Genomic DNA, 14,466 nt, shown 5'->3' with positions numbered 1-14,466 from the left:
TACGTTCACCCACATCGCTTGCTTCACACACACAAACAGCCTTTAATTGCTGCCGCCAATCAAAGGCATGTAACGCAGGCATACACACCTCGTGTCCCAGTGCCACACCAGTCGGCACTGGGTCTGGCTGTCCTTTTGGGAAGGAATACCACTGCGTTCTACCTGCCTGCCCCCCTCCCTGACACACCGCCTACAGCCGTGCCATGTGCTCCGGTGTCTGCCTCAAAAAGCATCCGTGCCAATCAGAGCACAATTATTCTCCAGCTCTGATATTTGTTCACCTCACGCCAGGAGGAAGAACAAGGGGCAGTTGCTCGGGATAAGCAGGAACGACCGCGGGAGATCCCCTGGGGAGCAGCTCTGCCACCGCGGACGCCTGCCTCGTCGACAGCCCCGCGCAGCCTGTCGGCTTGGCTGCTGCTGCCCACAAGGGAAACGGCAGCATCTCAGGCTGTTAAAGGTGTGATTGATGGGTGCTGTCGGTCCCTACCTGTCAGCCCCTCGCGCTGACAGGAGTGAGATCCCCCCAGGGGAGATGGAGCTGCGCGATACAGCCCACCCACGCCCTTCAGTGAGAGCCCCAGCGTCCCGCGGCAGCGCTCCCGGCAGCTGGTCGTCTGCTCGGCGGGGCTGGGGAAGGGCGAGCGAGGAGCTGGGAGCTCTGTTTTTGCTGGCGAGGGCAGTGGCATCTCTCTCCGAAGTACCCGCAGATGCCAGAGCGTGGCTGCGGGCGCAGCGCAGGCGGGCCGGCTGCTGCGGGGGGCTGGCTCAGCCCGGGGTCGGGACGGGTCCTGCTGCTGCAGCTGCAGCTGCAGGGCGTCGGTGGGAGAAACCTGTGGGATGCTGGCATGACTCCACGGCTTTGCATGTGCAGCACTGAACACGTGCAGAGGGTTTGCAGTGTCTGCTGCCGAGCCTGAGGGATGACAGAGGTGATACAACCATTTACTGCTTGGAGGAATCCCCCACGGATGCTCATGGCGGTGCTGGCACACGAAGGTGTGAATTCCTCACCCCGCAGGAGAAAGGCTCAGCGTCGTCTGGCTGTTCCTCTGATTTTGCATCAACCCAAAAAAAAGTATCCGGTCAGAATAACAAATCATGCGAGGAACCAGGGAGTTTTTTCTTTTTTGTGTTTAATAGTGGGAGATTTAAGGCTGTTTTTCAACACTGCAGTTTAAAGAGGATCTTTTCATCCGCAAGAGCATCTAAATCAAACCCCAGACCATTCAGCCATTGTCAACACCAGAAAGCAACAGCAAGAAAATCCTGTTACCTTTCAGCAGCCCCTTCCCTGTCTTGTTGCCCCCTTCTCTTCCCCACCCGCTGCCCCTCCAGACCAGCGGTGGTCAACCTTGACCTGCCGCTCCCAGCATCTGGCTCGCAGCAGAGCACCGGGGCTCTCGGGCCAGGAAACCCCGGCGGGGCCGTCCAAGGCCACTGACGTCAGTGGAAAGACTCCCACTGGCTCCAGGGGAGGCTGCATCAAGCCCAGGTTGAAGCAGAGCCATCTTTCCTTCAAAGCTTTTACTTGACAGCTAATGGGCTGGCGCTGGCCGCGCATTAAGACTTTTGGGGACTTGCTACAGTGCCTGCAAGGCGAGCGCTGACGCCGCTGCTGGATCACTCCCTTCATCCGATGCCTCAGATAAGAGCGCGTCTCACAGCCTCCCCTTCCCCTCCGAATCAAAGGCAGCGACTGCAGCTGCACAGACCGGCGAGTCTGTTTAGTTTCTGTGGGCCAACAGCCACCAGCTGTAGAGGCTGCTGTGTTTTTTGCTGGATGGGAGCTTTTAATTCCAACAGACAATGTGTACAAATATTTCCCATATCAAAATTGTTCCATATCTTCCTAAGTTAATTAAATGCTAATTTTCTAATGAGGTGACAACAATGGCAACAACCTGTTATCAGCATGCTAGCTAGTGCCCGTAACCAATGGTGAGCACAGAACCCTTCTGCTGTTATTAAACTGCATTCCTATATTAATTAATTACTTTTGCAGCTGTATTATTCTGATGCTGGACAGAAATGTGGATAGTAATTAAATGAAAAAAACATTTATATTATTCGGAGATTGCAGAGTTGCTTTGTGGTATTTATTATTTCACAGTGTTGTTATAGAAACCCCTCGTGTGCTTTCATGCCCACTGCATGCTAGTTTAGCAAGAAATGGTGGAAGGAAAGCTCAGGATTAAAGTGCTGTTCAATAAACATTGAGTATAAATTAAGGTATAGAAATTTCCTGAGTTGTGCAACAAGAAGGAAAAAGCCACTTGGAGTTCATATTAAAGGGTGGTCATACACCTGCCACATGTTCATACTCAGAAAAGGACTTAAATTCCACCTCTGCCAGGTTTTAAGCACCTGTGTGCTCACATCCAAAAGAGATTCTGCTGTCTACTTCAGGAGGTTTCCAAACTCTCCCTGACTTCATCTACCAGTACAAAAGCTCCCCAGGCGTCTTGAATTCTGGTCATACTGAAGAGCTCTTCAATCTTAAAAAGGTCAAGTTGCCCAAAACTTGGTTCAGGCACCAGCTTAGTTAGGACCTCAAAAATATGTTCCTCTGTTTATCTTCCCCCAGGGCTGGTTTGAGCACTCTGAAAATACCGAACAGCTCTGAAACTGGATTTTGTATAAAACACAATGGCACCTATGAATTTATTTTGAAATATGGCTGCTGGTGCCCTCGCCTTTTGTAAGCGACTGCAGTGTTTGAATGGTTTATGGGAGATACAGTTCAATGCCTCACTCTGCCCAGCCAGAACTCATTCCTCCTGTGATACACTCTAGACAGGAGACTTCACCTCCCTGGAAGTCAGTGTGAGATTTTCTCACCCCTTCTCACAGGAAAGGAGTGGTAATTTCCATCATCAGGACTGTTATTTAGAGATGTGCCAGCCACTCCACCTTCGACAGAGGTGGTTTGGGCACCTGCCATCAAGAGAGCATTCAGGTGGTGGGGAAAGGGGCAAGTCATCATGATGGCACAGAAATTCAAAAACCTATTAAAAGGCCATTCAGAAGTGGGGAAGGGCATGGGATTTCAGACAGGCTTCTGACTTCCACATCTCTGTGTCCTGTGATCAAGGTAAGGCAGCATGCTCCATCACTGTGCACATCCACGTGCTCTTCATGGGTCCTGGGCACCCAGCTAAGGATCAGGGACTAACATCGAACTGTTGGAGCGGTTCCAGAGGAGGGCCACCAAAATAATCAGAGGGATGGAGCACCTCTCGTCTGAGGACAGGCTGAGTGAGTTGGGGTTGTTCAGCCTGGAGAAGAGAAGGCTCCAGGGAGACCTTATTGCAGCCTTCCAGTACTTAAAGGGGGCTTCTAAAAAAGATGGGGACAGACTTTTTAGCAGTATCAATAGGACAAGTGTTAATGGTTTTAAACTAAAACAGGGCAAATTTAGACTTGATAGAAGGAAGAAATTTTTCACAATGAAGGTGGTGAAACACTGTGTCATGGTTTAACCCCAGCCAGCAACTAAGCCCCACGCAGCCGCTCGCTCACTCCCCCATGGTGGGGGGGGGGGGGGGGGAGACAATCGAAAAGTGAGGAAACTCATGGTTTGAGATAAAGACAGTCTGATAGGTAGAACAAAAGCCGCGCACGCAAGCAAAGCAAAACAAGGAATCCATTCACTGCTCCCCATCAGCAGGCAGGTGCTCAGCCATCTCCAGGGAAGCAGGGCTCCATCATGTGTAATGGTTTCTTGGGAAGACAGATGCCATCACTCTGAACGTCCCTCCATGCCTTCCTTCTTCTTCATCCCATCTTTATATATGGAGCATGAAGTCATATAGTATGGAATATCCCTTTGGCCAGCCTGGGTCAGCTGTCCTGGCTGTGTCCCCTCCCAACTTCCCGTGCACCCCCAGCCTTCTTGCTGGCAGGCCAGCATGAGAAGCTGGACTGTCCTCGGCTACTTAGCAACAACTCAAAACATCAGCACGTTATCAACATTTTCTTATCCCAAATCCAAAACACAGCTTCACGCTAGCTTCTGTGAAGAAAATTAACCCTATCCTGGCTGAAAACAGGACACACTGGCCCAGGTTGCCCAGAGAGGTGGTAGATGTCCCATCCCTGGAAACATTCCAGGTCAGGTTGGATGGGGCTCTGAGCACCCTGGTCTAGTTGAAGATGTCCCTGCTCACTGCAGGGGGGTTGGACTAGATGACCTTAAAAGGTCCCTTCCGACCCAAACTGTTCTATGATTCTATGAAGTTGCATACTGCAATGGTAGAATGTTATGGTGGGTAAAACCTTCATTAGTCTTGAATCCTCTTAAACCCTGAGGTTTGCATTTGGGAACTTCCAAATGTTTTTCTGCCATCAGCCAGCATGCTTTGGGGGTACAAAGGACATATTCCCCCCCACCCCCTCATTGGAGAACAGGCTATGTTAACAAAGACTGATCCAGATTTCATCAAGAATTAATTGTATGTACCATGTTTAGATAATCAGGTACTGGATTTCCACATAGGGCATTTTACAGCCATTCTCTTAATGGTATAAAACTTGTCACAATGAGCGACAGGTGAGATGCACCTGTAAACCAATTCTCTGAGTGCTTCACACAGTCAGTGTAATGATGTCCTACAACTGAATAATAAAGCCTGCCAGGAAAATGAAGCCATAATGTGAAATTCCTGTTCAAAACTGTTTAAAACAATTTGTTTACTGAATTCAGACAAATACCTCCAAACTGTTTTCATTACCTTTTGCCACGGCAAAAAATACAATACTGATAATAAACTATGAGTCCATTCACATTAAGCAATAGGTAGACAAATACCTTTGTTGTATTCCTCTGTGTGCTGCTTTCTACTCCAAATGTGGATACATAAATTTTTATTATTCACTCCTAGTGGTTGATGATGATAACACTAATAATGATAATAGGAAAATAATTTCCATTTAAATAGAGTGTGTCCTCCCAAATAATTCTACAGACTTTGCAGAATGATGTGGTGGGACCACTTTACCCAGTTACCGAAATGCAGCCACCTCTGGAGTGAATCACAACATCTGCTTAAACACGGACAATATCAGAGCTCTGTGACAGACTAGGATCGGGGGAACAGAGAAGTACTACAACTAAGTAATAATGAAAGGGAAATTCTTTGTTTTGAGGTTTGTAGGAAAACCACAGCTAAAATCCCTTAGCTTTGGAGAAAAGTTCTGCAGGGTGCTTAGTAATTACTAGATTTTTGAGATTTGCCTCATCCTAATGGCAAAATCTTGGGCTGTACAGCTATCCCGACACTATGCTTGAGGAAGGAAAAACCTGCCAGTGATGGGCCAGCACTGCAGCTTCCCAACGGAAATGTGCTCTGAGCGAGTCTCGGGATGAAGCCTGCTGGCACCACGCAGTGAGCGAAGTGAACTGCATTTTAAGATGCCTATATTCATCCCAGCCTATCGCCTTTATCTTAATGAATTTAGTATTATTCAGCGTGGTGGATTTAATTAAAATATTTTAAAGTATTTAAATTATTAATGAATTAATAATTAGAAATAAGTACCTTAATCCATGACTGAACAATCTATACAACTAGTCAATTTATTTTTTGGAAACGAGGGTCTAGGTTTATTCTTTTCCCTGTATTCTCAATTCAGAACTATTCAGAAGTTGCAACTCTGCCATACTGGCTTCCTGCAAAATACAGTGAGTGCAAAACATCTTTTTTAATGCAGCCCAAGAAAACACACATGTGTGTGGGAGACAGAAAGTGATACAGTTTCCTAAAGTTCTGCTAAAATCTCAGTGGTGGTTAGAGATACAGCTGTGTGAAAAACATCAGAGAAAACAAGTCACAAGTCATAAACAAAAAGGATATAATTATGCCAGAGCAAATTTAGAACCTTTACACCAAAAGCTGAATTACTTTGAATGTGCCCACAGAGTCTTTCTCAATGCATATTCATGCATATTCATCCTTCATACAAGTGACAAGCACGGGCTGTCCTGGGAGCAGCTGGGGACAGCTCTTCAGAGATCACAGGACCACCAACCCGAGCGCACCCAGAGGTAAATTTAATATTGCCATGGCGTGAAGTGGGTCATCGTGTCACCAGACAGGTTGTTGCAAAAGCCACCTGCGGCCCCACGGTGGACAGGGAGCTGGCAGCCTGGGAGAGCAGCAGCCCTTCAGAGGCACGTTCACACATCTGCAGCTCCAGACTGCCTTCGGCTCTCCAGCCACTTCTGCTGTGGGCAGTTGCTCATTCTACACTCAGGATCAGCCGAGAATCAACTTCTAAATTCCCTTCATTTCTGACTGGAATCGGATTTAAATTCTGTCCTCCTGACAAGTTAGTGTATAGGCTCTGTGCACCCTGGGGCTTCTGCCCATCCTCCCATGTGCATTCCTGCCTTGGTTTCGCCTCCAGGGTATTGCTTGCTCAGGTCTACTGCACAGATAAGCCCTGTCAATACTTAAAATCCTTGAGTGCTGCTGCAGCAGCCGGGAGCACCCTCAGCTGCCCTGGCCCGCAGGGATGCCCAGAGCAGGCAACAGCATGGGAGAAGTGCGTTGTGAGAATGTAGCCACGAGCAGACTCCTGCCTTCTCCAACACAAGCTGCTCTGCTGGAGGTGCTGCACCCCTCTCTGTAAGCAAGGGCGATCGGTGCCAGCCGCAGTGAATCAAGCCACTATCTGCGTGGGCTTTTTTTTTTTTTTTTTTTAATGCAACTGCCATATATCCGAAAAGCAAGTAATTAGGAATGTTACAGTATTAGTCAAATCAACTTTGTTTTTCAGCGGGATGAAAGCCAGTGATATAATTCACAAATAGTGGGTGCTGGTGGGTGGTAGTATCATGCAGAGGTTTTTTTGTTTCTCCTATGTGAGCAAATTTTCATTCTTGGAGAGACATCCTGTGTAATTGCTGTTGAAGGGTCACACAAGGTTTGTTTTTCCCAGGCTCCCAGGCAGAGCGAGCTGGCCGCAGGCTTGGGCTTCGGATGGAGAGGCAGCACTGCTCCTTTGGGCCACGGCACTGCTGTGGATTTGAGGCTCTGGAATAAGGGGCTTCTCCGCTTGCTGATTGCTGTCCTTGTTTCAGGACCATCTATTCAGCCTTCCACATCACTGTCTATTCCTCTGCTGGGACATGGATGGCCCAAAGCTCTTTCCACTGTGCTTTCCAAAGAGAAACAACAGTGTCTTTCCTAGAGTACTTTATCCCAGTTCCACCTCCAAGAACGGCTGTGATGTCTGCCTCTAATGATTAAGAATAGCATATAGTAGAGGTTTTACAGAATACCCTCTTTTTCCCCCTCATTAGCCTGCCAACTTCAGCTCTCAGCCTACGCTAAGGTCAAGGAACACCTTGTGAGAGGAGCAACATAAGACAAAATCTCTCACACATGTGAGAGTCTGTATTCCTCAAGACTTCTGAGACACGGGAGAACTTGACAGAGCACGAACATGTTGCTGGTGGATCTGTTTTGGATATTTGTCTGTGAGGCATGTAATAGTGGGGTATCTGTAGAAAGATATAATTTAATGAACTGAGAGCTTTATCTCTGCAGCTCTCTGTTAGGGCAGTTAGGTAGCCTGGTGTTTTGTAATCCTGTTTTACTTAATTAAAGTATTCCTGTTGGCTGGGTGGAAAGATGTGTTACCCTGTTACTAGCACATGATGAAAGGAGGCAGACATCATTAGTGTACATGACTCCTTCCTCAGACCCCATCAGAGCTCGGGCCTCTGCAGTTCCTCTGGAACAGAATTAACATATTTCTCATTGAATTTTTTTTTTCTCATACTCAGCTGCATAGATTTCCCCATTACAAGTATTAAACTGTTTGGTTATCCATAATGTGCGTAGACTTTCACAAAGGTTCATTTACAAATTAACCCCTGCTCTTAGGTTATGGAAGGTTTGTTTTAGCACTTGCAGTTCCTATAATCCTGGGTTATTAATGAATTGGTGAAGTTTTCATCATCCTTAGTATGAGAGATACTTGTCATGATCTTGACCCTTACTCCTGAAGAGCAAGATTGCACTGGGATCCTCTCATAAGTTTTCTTGGGTTTGTGCTGTCGGAGGAGGTAGCACATAAGAAGAAGCATCTGGCAGTACATCCGCATCCAGTCCCTACTGACATCCTGAGATCCATCTGCCCGGGCTCACTCCTCCCTTCGTACGGACCTTGACATACCTGGTATCCCACTGCCAGACAACCTCAGCAAATACTTCTCTCTCCAAGGGAAGCTGAGTCACTTTTTCAGTGTCTTCATCTTGTGTTATCTCATTGCTAAGCTGACAGAAGAATATGCCATCCCTTTTCAAACAGCTCACAGCTGTCTGGAAGGAATCGGCCAAAGACCCTTGATCAGAGCAAACTGGAAGGCCTAATCTAGATGCAAATATCAAACCCAGTCTTTTCCAGACCAATGACCCCGAGGTTTTAATTCTTTACAAAGGACACGAAAGCTAAGATGGTAACAGAGGTAAATGTTGATGAGTGGATGTGACAGATCTGTTCCTCAAGGCTTTGGAAGAAAGCAGCAAGGAAGTGCTGAAGGCCCCCAGGCCAGCTCCATAGTTAGCTGAGCAGTTGAAAGTCAGTTATAATTTTTTCCTGTTATTCTACATCACTTTGTGTTATACATTATTGTACATACCCTCTGGTAGACCCTTTCAAAGCAACTGAATAACTCAACGCTTAACAAGGATATGTTAATTTTCTTGTTTAAGTTCTGGGGAATACAAGATCATTTTTCATTCTGAGTTGGCAATGATGATCCCCAAACTAGAGGTGGAATAGGGGGAATAATAGCTTTGTGGAAACTACCCTAGAGATCTGTACCGTAAGGAATGATGAATATATGACAGAGGAGTGATGCCTACTTTTACCCTTTATAAATGCAGAGTGTAATAAAAAATTCCTTTCTGTATTTGTATTATCTTTTAATTTTAACATGTTTTATGCCCATGCACAACTGCTGTGCTGCAGGAATGATTCTTATTTCCAAACGCCCTTGTTCACAGGGAGCATTTTTTCTTTCTTCTATCTGTGTATTTTATATGTACAAAACAGAAGTTATCTTCTTCTGTACATAGAAATTCATTTAGTAAGAGACACCTCTTCTGTGTGTAAGAGCATAACACAGTGTGACAGAAACACTTGCCCCCGTGAGTTTGAGGGTGCGACAATCACAACGTAGATTGTCTCAGATGCGTTGCCTCTCCATCGCCCTGTAACACTGATATAGTCCAGTCACGGCAGTGTGTGTATGAGAGGTTGAATAACGCATGTGAAGAGTCTCTTAAGCATTTATTTTGTTCTTTTTGGTTGTCCTTCAGGCATTGCCAACTCCATTATATCAGCTTAAAAGTTTCCTCACAGAGAAGGTAAAACTTGTTGACAAGGAAAAATTTCAAAAGCATTGCTCTTGTTAGAGTCACAGACCTGGTATTTCTGTGGAGAATTTACCAAATTTTAGCATCGCAGTCTTTGGAAAAAGTCATACATATTACAAGTAATTCCTATTTTTATGCAACCCTGAAGCAAAGGGAGGTAATTACCATTTGTAACCTTTCAGATGAGAAGTTACATTTGACCAAACTGTATCACTCATAAACAAAGCCACTTTTCTATTAATTAAAAACAGCTGATGACTGGTTCATGAGAAAAAAATATTTCATGTATTCTCATGAATAACACAATCATGTTTATAACTTGTCTTATTTTAACGTGAACTTGCAAGCTGTCATGTATAAGGGCAAGGACAGTCAAATGGCATTCACCAGAACAGAGCAGGTTTTTAAGGGCTGCTCTTCAAAATAAAAATCCATATAGCGCACTGGGAAAATCTCCCCCACGTATATTGCCTCACTTTGAATGAGTTTGTGGTTTTGGTAACGATCTGAAGAAGCCGTTCTACTCTCTTCTCTGTTCAGCACATGCTGTTATGACTGGAGCAGCAGAGCCATGGTGGCACAAAGGTAAAGTACTGCCTGAGAGGAGCAGCTCGAGAACGGCTACGATTAATGAACAGAAAAACACAAACATGACTGCCTGCCTTTTAAGAAGGAGCAGTCACGAGTTCATTAGGGCAGTGAGAACCCATGATACTGTTGTGAAAGCAGCCCTGCTTTAAGTAGACAACCATAGTACCTCAGCTCATCTTTTAAATGAGAAGCTGAAGGAAGCCATCAAAAGGGAAGCAAGCAATAACCTGACTTTCACCGTGCAGGCTGCTCTGAAGGCTCCTCAGGCAGGAAAGCCTAAATAAAGCTGCCCTGAATTCAGAATTTGCTGTCTTTCCCAAATCAGGCAAAGTCTTACTATATTTACACAGCAACAGCTACTTGAGGCCTCTTCAGCTACAGCCAGGTGAGAGCAGGGGAGATGGCAGGTCACCCCCCAGCCCCTCCTTGCAAAAGGATGAAGTCTGCAGCTTTCCTACCAAAAGCAGTGGGCATGAGCCTGGCGTTTTTTGACTGGAAAGCAGTCCCAGAGACACTACGGGAAACAAATATGCAGAAACAAATTTCAAAGGGACAACAAAAGACAATTTTTCTTTTTCTCAGGCACCTCCCTGAGAACCTAATAAAAGTAAAAAGCCTGAGCATCTCAGCTTCTATTTATTTGTGGTAACAAATCAGGCACCAGCGATGGTAGGAGACTCACCCCGTAGGTTAAGCTCAGCTCCGTTCTTTTTTGTAGCCTGTCCAAAGCAACCCAGGGCCGCAGTTCTACTCTAAAAACCAGCAGTTCCCCACTGAGCAGGGGTGGTGCTTTAGGAGTGCAGAATCAGCAAAAGGGCTCCCCTGCCATTTCCCTCCCTGTCCCTCCTCTCTGCTGATGGTATCACAGAAGGTATCTCTAGAGAAAGGGGGACATTGCCAGTATCAGTACATTTACAGTTAACTCAGTAAGAGAACACACAAGCTACTCTAGCTTGGCATAATGTGACTTTTTATACATGAAGGCAACAGCAATTAGCCTGACTTATGCTTTATGTAAATCCCCCAAACCCTGTTTACAAACCCTGTTTATTCCTCACTTAAATAAATGTGCCATTGATCCAATGAGAAGCTGCTTCGTTTCAGACATCTTTTATCTCCTCCTGGCCCTTTTTTTGCCCTATGAAAAATAAGAAGTTGAGGTAGCTCTGATTTGGTATTAGAACTAGCTTTTCTTCCACACTCTTGTTCTTGAGCAATGTGGCGAGTCATGAGCTGGTTGTCTCCTGGAAGAACTGGCCATTGTACTTTTGATTTTCTTCCACTCTCGTTCTCGGAGTAACTGTGGTAGGGGAATGACATCAGTTTGTCACTGAACTCCATACTCACCTCCTGTCGCTTCACTCTCTAAAATTCCTGCAATCTCTTTGTGAAATGGCAAACTCCCAAAGATCTATATGCTGCTCAGTTTTTTCAAGGTTCGGCAAAACAAAGCTTTTCATAACTCACATTCATAACGGACCTGAACAAACACCTTTTAGGGAGAATTTGGGCAAGTCATGAACTGTACTGTTGGGCTGCCAGCTTTTATCTGCTTTTTTAGTGATACAGAATAAGACAACAGAATCAAGCCTATTGTTTGACTAGTCATGTATTTATTTGTGGTTTTAACATGCAAAACCAGTATAACAATTAGAGAAGTTAGAAAAAATATAGCACTGAAAAAAGTATTCATGCAGAATGAGGCTTCTACTTGAACTACCCTCCACAATCACCAGTTAGTTGATTTGTCCCATTATTTATAGTTCATCATTACAACTGCCAAAACTGGCAACCGCCAGGATTGTTGTCTCAATTAAGGACAGTAAACAGATTGTCCCATTTTTTTTTTAAATGAAAAAATCTAAAATGTAATACTTCACAGTTTAACATGTTCATTCATTTAAACAAGCTAAAAAATAGTGGTGTGACATCTGCTTGAGAGACGCTGGTACCTAACATTTTGGCTGTTTCCCCACCAATTTGGTTGTGATTAAGGGGGGATAAAAAGAAGAGCAGAAGATTCTGTTAATTAAATGCACTGATGAACTACAAAAAATATTTTTCCACTCTTGGAAAAGCGTAGAAATGCGTCTACAAAAGAATGTAGTACAGCAAACTAAGAGGATGATGGGGAAAAGTGTTGCAAAATATCTCCGTCAACTCTTTCAGGGAAAAATATTACAAGCATGATCACAGACAATCTTTGCCAGTTTATTCATCTCCTGGATTCATTTCCCAACGTGCAGGCATAATCCACTACAAAATCTTTTAAGAAGCAGTTCCAACAACACATTTCTGCTGTCTTATTGATGTGCCATATTGTTATTTTCTTAGTCATAAGCACCACTAATTATTATGCTACTGTAAGTAAAACTTGAAATGCGATCAAGATCTCTAGTATCCTGTTTGTTGGCACTCTAACTTGCCTAGTCTGCATTTCAAGTACAGTCCTTTACTGAGAATTGTCCTGAATGCATTTGGCCTTCACCAACTGGCTCAGCTTTGCCTTATAGGCACAATCCCATATCAGAGCAACATGAATCATCACTCTACCGGGAGCTGCTAGCAACATTTTCCTCCCTGAAAGGGCAGCACTCAAAACTTGGCCCTAAGTCAGCAGAGAAGCTTCTTCCATGGTAGCAATTTTCATGGAAATGGGATGAGAAGTTTTGCAGGGCTTTCACTGTCCCTTCCTTTAGTAGGGTTGTTTAAAAAGCGTTTGTTTTCAAACACAACTTGTTAGGTCAACTAACTCTAGATGACAACTAAACAGATGAGTTTGCTCATGTTGCGTATGCTCAGAGTTATGTGTTGTGGCATAATCTCAGAGTCTACATGTCGCCCCTGTTACAGCTAGTCTGATGCATGGAAGGAGCTATGACAGATCCTGAATCACATGATGGCTATGTGATATGCAACAGTGAACTTTAAATAAAGTGTTCTTCAAGAGAAGTTTAAATATATCTCTAGGGTCCATTAGGGAAATGCTTAACATGCTTCCTAAGCTCCCAGTAAAATACATTCATGGACTCTAGGAAATATAGTTAAGGTCTTTCCTTGGCAATGTTCACCAGCAGCACTAGTAAAACTACTATATTGATGCTTCTCTCCTGAGATGGTCTACATGCTGGTTCTGCTTTTGTAGGATCAAAGGGAAAAGGAAAACTGCTGGGGAAAGATTTACTGAGCAAAATCACTGCTGGAAGACTGTCGTGCCTTCCTAGGCAGAGCCTCTTTCAGATGGGGCATCCGCTCCCAGCTACAGCGTGAGGACTCAGTCCAGGCATCTCGTGCACAACCTCTGCTGGAAAAAATTTCAGTTTACTCCACAAGCAGAGGGCAACAACAATACTGACATTTACCCTTTCTCCAGAGGTGAATATCCTCGATAAAACCTGCCCCGTTAAGCCAGGGCTGCTGTGTAAACAGTTTGATCAGCAATCTTTCTTTGAAACAAGCGTATAAAAGTATTAGTTTTATAATAAAGTCAATCTGTCTGAAGTTGATGGAAGCTACATGGAACAATTGTGTCTGCAGAAAGAGATCTGCTCTATTGGTATTGGGTAGCATGCCAAGGGAAGTTCTCTTTATTGTCTTTTAAGTATTCATAGGCTACACTTAGTTTTAATATGAGCTTCGGGGCTAGAATGGCCTAGAATAATCCAGATATTCTAAAACTGGTGAATATCACTGCTCACATTGGAACATTGTTTAGATTGCTTTAATGTCCTTTCAAATGTATATATAATTCAGTGTGATACATCCAACATTAATAAGAGCACAAAAATAGTAAAAATACATTTATTATTAAAATAGACACTGAGCAACACATACAAAGATAGGTGGTCCAAAACCAAGGGGCATTGAATCTCAGATATAAATAAGGGAAAAATAAGTAAGTCACACATTTGCAAGATTAAAATCAGGCTCTACTTTAAAGTATCAAGCATGGACAATGTAGTGCTCCAGAAAAGCAGAAATAACTTCAGGTCAGATTCTGATTTTCCCTTGGAGTAAATCAGTTGTAATTTCAGTGAACTCAGGGGAATCATAAATTAGTAAGCTCAGAATCAGACCTCAATGTTAATATTGTGCTTGTGCCTTTTAGGAAACTAAGGATTACTAATTTGATGAGAAGTGGGTGCTTTTAACTTTAAAAAACTATTGACATAGTCCCATTAGAAATTATTGCACTGATAAGAGAACAAGTGTGTTTGCTGCAACATTTGCCATGTATTTCTACATACACTGAACAGAAGTCCATCCAGTTTATCTAAGCAAAAGGAAATTTTCTTGTTACATGAGAATCTTTTTCATGTGAATGAAAAGGCCTAACCTAAACGAAGCCAACAGACAAACTGCAAACTATGGCACTTATGGGCAATATGGACTGATAAGCCACGGATCAGGGAAGCTGCTTCAATCACACATATACGTGCTTCGGATTTTGTCTATGAGTCATAATTATGGGAAATGCAATCCTCCT

This window comes from Phaethon aethereus (assembly GCF_964289735.1).
Source record: "Phaethon aethereus genome assembly, chromosome: 2".
Classification (NCBI taxonomy): Eukaryota; Metazoa; Chordata; class Aves; order Phaethontiformes; family Phaethontidae; genus Phaethon; species Phaethon aethereus.
The sequence above is the reverse complement of the archived record's forward strand: the minus strand, read 5'-3'. Positions refer to the sequence as shown.